Raw genomic sequence first — 7,498 nt, 5'->3', positions numbered from 1 at the left:
CGGGGGCGCGCCCGAGAAACGGGGGCGCGGGGGCGGTGCCGCCCGGTGCTTCAGCGGCCGCGGCTTGCACACAGACTGTCGTTCGCCAGCGAGCGAGCCGGTTAGACAGCCAAACAGCCGGTCCGCTCCCGCAGCAGCCAGCCAGCCAGCCAGCCAGCCAGCCAGCCAGCCAGCCAGCCGCTCCACTCCCTCAGTATCCGGCCGGGCCGTCCGCTCCCTCAGCAACTCGCCCGCATCCCTAGCAGTCAGCCAGGCGGCCCGATCCCGCAGCAGCCCTGTCAGTCCCGCAGCAGCCAGGCAGCCGGCCGGCCCGCTGTGGGAGCAGCTCGTCTGTCGGCTGGCCCTTTCCCCCGGTAACTCGCTGGAGGTAGGCTGCCGGGCGCGGCTCTCGACTTACGGAAAATGCCCGGGCTTTCTGAGCTCCCCTCCGGGGTCCCTGGTACTGCCGCGCTCCGTGCTAGCCGAGGCCACGCTGAGGGCAGCAAGCTCCGGTTCATGCAGATTTTTTTTGGCCCCTTGGGCATGCAGGGCTGCCGAGCTGCTCTCTGGGCTCTGCGCGAGGGCAGAGCCTTTTGCCTGCCTTTCACAGCTCCAGATTTCACCGTACAAACCCGTCTGGTTCTTTTAGCACACCAACAAATTGAGTTTTGGTGGTGTTATAAATGAGAGACAAAAGTCTCGATATTCAGCAAAATTTAGGTTGCTTTATTTGATACAGAAAGAGCAAGCAGCGCGCTGGGGAGCGTGAGGGGTCACCGCCCACTCCACGCTCCACCGAACCTTGGTTTGCAGCCTCTTCTTATACTGTGGTTTCTCGTTGTAATCAATAATTTTTGGGTTTTTTTGCTGTCATAATTTTGCCAGGTAAGCAGTGGTGGTCGAATAAACATCCTTACATAAATTCATAAAGCCTTTGGGTGATAATCAGTCACAGATAGTCATCTGGTCCTTGTAAGTAACCACTGGATAAGTTCTGGAAGTCTGGTCCTTGAGATAGGCAGCATTGATAAGACAAAGGCAGAAAAGGCTATTGGGAAGTCTGATTTTGCAAGCTGGTAGCCAATACAACTTGTTTGGAAAACAAAACATAACATACAATATAATGTAACATAATACAACATAATATAACAAGGTGATTTTAAACAGAATGATTTTATTATATAATTTCCTTTATTTAGTGTCCATGCTTCACTTCAGAGCTTAGTATTCTTGTTTATACAAACCCCAGTGCTTTTGTGATTAACACAAATCTTTTATCAATTATCACAGTGGCCTGCAAAGCCCCCTATTTTTTTTATTCGGGGCTGGGGATCAGCAGGTCCAGGAGACACCCTGCCCAGATAGCCTGTGAGTGTCTTCATGCTCCCCCCTGGAGGCACAGGACTCTCTCTGGGGATTTGGGAATATATATTCAGGGAGTGGTGGGAAGAATCAAAGAATTAGGCTGGAAAAGACAAACTTCGAGAGCATCCAGCCCAACCTATGACCTGACACCATGTTACCAACTAAACCATGGCACTAAGTCATATTAACTCTTGTTTTAAAACACCTTCAGAGGTACTGACTCTACTGTTTTCCTGGGCAGTCCATTTCAATGTCCCAAATATAGCAACACAGTGTAAGAACATTGGATGTGGGTGGTTATGGGACCTGATCTGCTCATAGCTTGGGGCAGCAGGGTGGCCTATGACAGCTTGCAGGATCAGTGTTATAGATGGGTGGTGTGGTGATTTGCTCTTGCAAGTGAGGAATGGATATTATGTGTGTTAGAAGTTTTGTTGGGGTTTAAATTTCTTTGATAAGTGATTCTGTTGTAGGTTGTTTTTGAACCCCTTTATTGTTTCCCTTTAATCCTCTCTTCTCCCATCTCTATTGTTGCCACCAGACAATCTTGGTTGTCAGAGACATGTGGGAGAGGGCGTGTACACGTGCCCCTAGCGTGAGGCAGGAATGGGGGAAGCTTGTTGACTGGGGGGGGGCTTGGCATGACAACACCTCACCTCCAATCAAGTTGCAAGAAGATTTCCACCAATGGACAGCAAAGAAAATATATAAGGAAAATGTTGGAATATGTATGACTGCTTATAAATACATATTTAGTTGATGCAACACTAGGTGTATAGAAGGCAGATCCGCCGTGTATGGACAGGCCTCTGATGTTTGGCCATGCTCCCCGCACTGTCCCTTTTGCTTTATGGGCCTTTTTATTAGTTCTATAGGAATATTTTATTCATTGAGCCACACCTTTGTACTGGAAAGGCTGATAACCCGACCACTGGGCAAATCCAAGCTGTACTTTCCAAGATATGTGATACTTTTGTGTGATGTAGTTTACTTTTTGTTAACTTTTGTGAACACAGTTGGGTTCCATTCAGTTTCATTATCCGTGGATTTCACCCTGTAAACTACAAGTTCCTCAGCCAAAGGTGGCAGACACTTAAACCTTGCCAGTAGTTGAAGCAGCTGATTGCTACAAACTTTTGTTAGTAGCAACTTTTTGTAGTTAGTAGCTACTAACTTGTGTTTTGTTTAGTAGATTTGTTTTGCCTTCATCTATATGTTAATAGTGATCTTAAAGTAAAAATTTTCTTCCTCATTTGGTGGAATTGTTACCACATGAACCCTTTGAGAAAGAATTTCCTTACGTAGTCAGTAAAATGCCAGTTTCTCCACACTATTGTTTTTCTATTACTCAACCAAAGTTTGCTGCATTTACAACATGGAGAGCCAGTGTTGTTGCCTGAATTGAGAAAGAAAAACACTTCGCAGACAATATTTATATAGACAATTAAAAAAGCAGATCTTTAATGGAAGCTTCCAGGTGTTCCCCATGGCTATGGGCAATTTATTTGGGCATCTGACTGCTTCTGAGTAAGCCTTTAATGAATATCAAAAGCAGGTATTTCCTAAAAGGAGGACATTAAAGAATGAACATTAAATACTGAGAATATAATAGTCCAATGCCAGCCTTTTAAATATGTAAATCAACCTAACTGCTTAGATGTCAAATACTGAATCCTTAGAGATTCTTAGAATGTCCTATACATCTAAAAATAGTTTTCTAGTTGATGTGAGAGATGAAACAGCATTTTGCTTCAGCCCAAAAGGACTACAGAGTAGAAGTAGGAAAAGTGTTAATTCTATTTTCTACTTCCTGTTACCTATAGTTTAGATGTGGTTTGATCTGTTTCTTGCACCTATTAAGTGTTGTTGAGAACCAGTAAAGAAGTGAAGATAAAACCAAAAAAGGGGGAAGGATGCAGAGGAGGGGAAAGGTTTTGGGGGAAGGATAGGCAGTTGGGAGAGAGTGTAAGTCCCTGAGGACCCAACCAATAGGGAAGGGGACAGGGACCACCCCCTCGGCCACAAAAGGATATAGAAAGGTTGCCATTTTAACAAAAGTGTGTAAGTACACCCCTTAGAGGAGAAACAGACCAGACTCAGCTGATTCGTTGATACTAATAAATAATTTTTGCTTCAAAGACTTGGTCCCCTCTCAATTTTATTGGAAAACTAGTTATTTCTCTCAATTTGGAGACTTGTCCAGGATCCTTAACTTCTGGCCCTGCAGGGTGGGACACCAAAAGCAGGGGAAAGGCGCGCCCTGCTGAGTTCAGCAGCCCTCAACTTGTTGTCATACCTTGTGGGACAAACAGGTGAGACCTGGATAGGGGACTCTAGAAGCAAAAAGGGGAGAGGAAGAGAGAGAGAGTAGGGTTTACGTGCGATAGGTGGTAGTACCTGTGCACAGGACCTGTGGCACTGCATAGCTGCAGCTCTTCTAAAAGCTGCAATTTGAAACCCAACCTGCCTGTTAGGCATTCACGTGGGTGAAAATCCCAGCTCACCTATTGGGCCCTGGGTGCTGATATATCACTGGTTGAGGAGATGAGTGACTAAAATAGTGACCAGCCACCTGTGTGAGCCCAGGAAAGCTCAAGCACTCTATTTAAGCATGCTCACAAAGAATAAAGGGGCTGAAGTCTTGTTACGGTGAACCACGAGAGCATCAGTGTCCTGTCTTTGTCTCCGACCCAGCCCTCCCCAGCAGCCCAACCAATGAAACAACAGAAACGAATGTAACAACTGTAACAACTGGTGACCAGTGGACATGATTTCAACTTAGCCAAAACCTGCGAAAAGCAGGGAGAGACAAAATCCATCCAGTGAGATGGGAAAGGGATTTCTGGCCACAAGCTAGGGAAAAACGCCCAGAAAAAGAGAGGTGGGAATTTATGGCCAAAAGAGCCAGGTACGTCCAAGAAATGGGAAGAAAATTTTGGCCCAGAGACATCCAAGAGGTGGGAAGAAAATTTTAGCCGAGAGCTAGGAAAAACATGGGAGGATACATCTCCACAGAAAAACATCCAATCATTCAGGTATGGTTGGAGTTTCTAGAAGAGTGGGAGATAGATTATGAAGAGGAATTGCTCTTTGATTTAATATTATGGACAAAAAGCAAAAGGATAGAAGTAACTAATGAAACTGCATTTAATATAAATAATTGGACTAAAATTGGAGAGCAAATATTAAACATGCTTTAAAAGATGATTAAAATGCAATTAAAGCTTTAAAACCTTGGGAAATTATATTAAAATTGCTAAAAGAGATAAAAGGCAATTTATCTAGCAGCAGCATGGAAGAAAACATACCTTCTCCAAGCAGAGAGATTCCACTCACTGGCAAACCCGTAGTAGCTGGCTCAGAGGCCCCTAATCCATCCAAAACTGCTGTGGGGGGCCCGAGGCAAAACCCCAAGATGGCGGTGACCTCATGGCAGGAGAAGAAAGCCCAGGAAAATTCCCAAGACTGTGGCGACTGCATGGCCACCAGCAGGAAAAAAGAAGAAACCCAGCCTCCTTCGTGAGGCGTGGCTCTGCCCCAGGTCCAGCCCTGGTGGGGCGTAGCTTTGCCCCAGGCCCAGCCCTGGAGGATCATGCCTACTACTCCAACTGTGCCCTGGTGGGAGATACCTCCTGCTTCCATCCAGCCTTTGTGGGTGGTACCCCTGGTCACAGTCCAGCCTCAGAGGGGCGGGGTCCCGACCCCAGCCCAGCCTTTGGAGGGCTTGTCTTTGCCTTGGCAAGAAGGCATGCCTCCGCCCCGAGTCACCATGGAAACCCCTGCCAACAACAGCTCTTCTAGGGGCTCCAATTTGAAGCCCAGCCAGCCCAGCTCATCTATTGGACCCTGGGTGCTGATGTGTCACTGGTTGAGGAGATGAGTGACTGAAATAGTGACCAACGACCTGTGTGAGCCCAGGAAAGCTCAAGCACTCTATAAAAGCATGCTCACAAAGAATAAAGTTGCGTAAGTCTTGTTACAGTGAACCACAAGTGCCAAGTGTTGAGTGTCCTGTCTTTGTCTCCGACCCAGCATCCCCCTGGCAGCCCAACCAATGAAACAACTAAAACTACTGTAACATCCCAAGATGGGTTTAAGAATGTTGACTGTAGAGCAGGATGTATATGGATTGTTCAAATTTATTTTAAAGACCCATGGAAAGGAACTTGGGAAGCGGGAAGTAAAGGCCATCATTAGGTGGGTTGTTCGTAACATCCCAAATGTCTTGGAGGCCGGATATATATTCTCTGGACTTTTGGGACTCTGTGGGGGTGAAATTATATGATTTGACTACTAAAAAAGATTCTGCAGCACTGCATATGCTCCCCATGTTCTGCATGATGTTAGAAACTCTAAAGGTGGGAGGAAAGCGTTGTGACCATAATCCTGCTACCACTTTCCAACCCGAGACTGCCTCTTATTATGCTCTTCCTGGGAGCGGGATACGGGAGGGAGCCCATCTTACTGCTCGGACGAGTTACGATGACTCCGCCCTCCTGTGTCTTCCTCCTTCTCGTCTCTCTGACTTGCCTGTGAGTGGAATATGGGGTAGAGAATGCCACTGTGCATGGATGAAATCCAGCAATGGTTACTCCACTGCCCTGTGTCCTCCTCTGCCTCCTCCATTTGGGGCCCAAGACAGCAACAGCTGTGCCACCTTGGATCCTTCCCACTCTTCCCTTCCTCTACCCACACCTTCTCCTCAACCTCTTTCCTTCACCAACCGACATTTTCTAACACCATCTGTCTAAGCCACCATTTTACCCAAGGTTCCTCTTACCTCAGGGTCTACCCCTTCTGCTCCAGACCACATTGTTTCCACTTTGGGCTCCACCCCTTCTACACCCTTTCCAGGAGAACAGGAACCACACCCACCATGGTTTTAGAAGTACTGTCCTCCAACATGGCAGTGGCCCTTTCCAGAGAAAAAGCACTGATACTACCTCTCTACCTACAATAATAAAAGACTTGTGCTTGTGTTGGTTTATTCCTTCTCCTTTTTCATTGAAAGATGACCTAAGTCCCTCCAGATCCAAGGACCCTTGGGAGAGAATCTGGAAAGCTGCGTTAAAGGAGGGGAACTGGGAAATGGTTTCTAAACTTAATGATTGCTCTGGTGCAGTACAGAAGAGGGGTGCAAACCCTAGATGGGAGCATTTAACTTACAGGGAAATAAAATAACTGTGTAAAACAGCCAAAGACTACGGGAGGGAATCCCCTTACTTGAGTGATTTGATATGCTCTATCTTCATCGCACATGTACTGACACCCCATGACTTGAAGCATGTGATGACAATGTTATTGTCCCCTACCCAATACTCCCTATAGAAAGTGGGGTGGAAGAGACTGTTAAGTACTGAGGGAGTATCAGTGGGTGGTAATACAAGGGTAACATTAACAATGGACCACCTTGCAGGTGAGGGGACCAACATCAGCCCAATGACCAGGCCGCAAACATCCCCAGGGCAGTATTAGATGACATCAAAAATGCACCTAGGAAGGCACTCAGGCAAGCATCTGAGGGCAGCACACCGCCTTTGGACTTTGTTGACAAGGGTTATAATCACAAGGTCACAAGTCCTATATGCAGTTTATTGATCGTCTCGAACAGGCCCTAGACAGACAGATTACACAAGAGCAAGCCAAGGATGAGTTGTTTAAAACTGGCAGTAGCGAATGCAAACCTCAAATGTAAAAAGGTGTTGCGTGCTCTTCCAACAGACCCAGTGCCTATGTTAACACAGATGATCAAGGCCTGCAATTGCCTTGGAACACCTGAATGCTCTGCTGCCTTACAGGTGCAGGCAGTAGGAAAGGGGTCACAGAGGCATTAGCCGCAATGTGGGTCATCCTGCAGAGCCATCAACTACAGGGCCCATAAACTTGCTATGGGTGCAGCCAAAATAGACATTTCGCAAAGGACTGCCCCTAGCAAGGAGAGAAACCTGCTCCTACGACCTGTGGGTGCAAAAGAGATTTCCAGCACACTAACTGATTTAACCCTAACAGGAAAATTGTAGCAGGCAACTGTGGGGAAACTTCCAGGGGAGTGTGGGACAGTCTCACATGAGAACACAAATGTTCCAGCTGACCATGCCCACCATCACTGAAGGACAAGTGGCCCAGAACTACAACATGTCTTCACAGGGCTTCC

The sequence above is a fragment of the Sturnus vulgaris genome, chromosome 2 (assembly GCF_052056855.1).
Source record: "Sturnus vulgaris isolate bStuVul1 chromosome 2, bStuVul1.hap1, whole genome shotgun sequence".
Lineage (NCBI taxonomy): Eukaryota > Metazoa > Chordata > Aves > Passeriformes > Sturnidae > Sturnus > Sturnus vulgaris.
The sequence above is the reverse complement of the archived record's forward strand: the minus strand, read 5'-3'. Positions refer to the sequence as shown.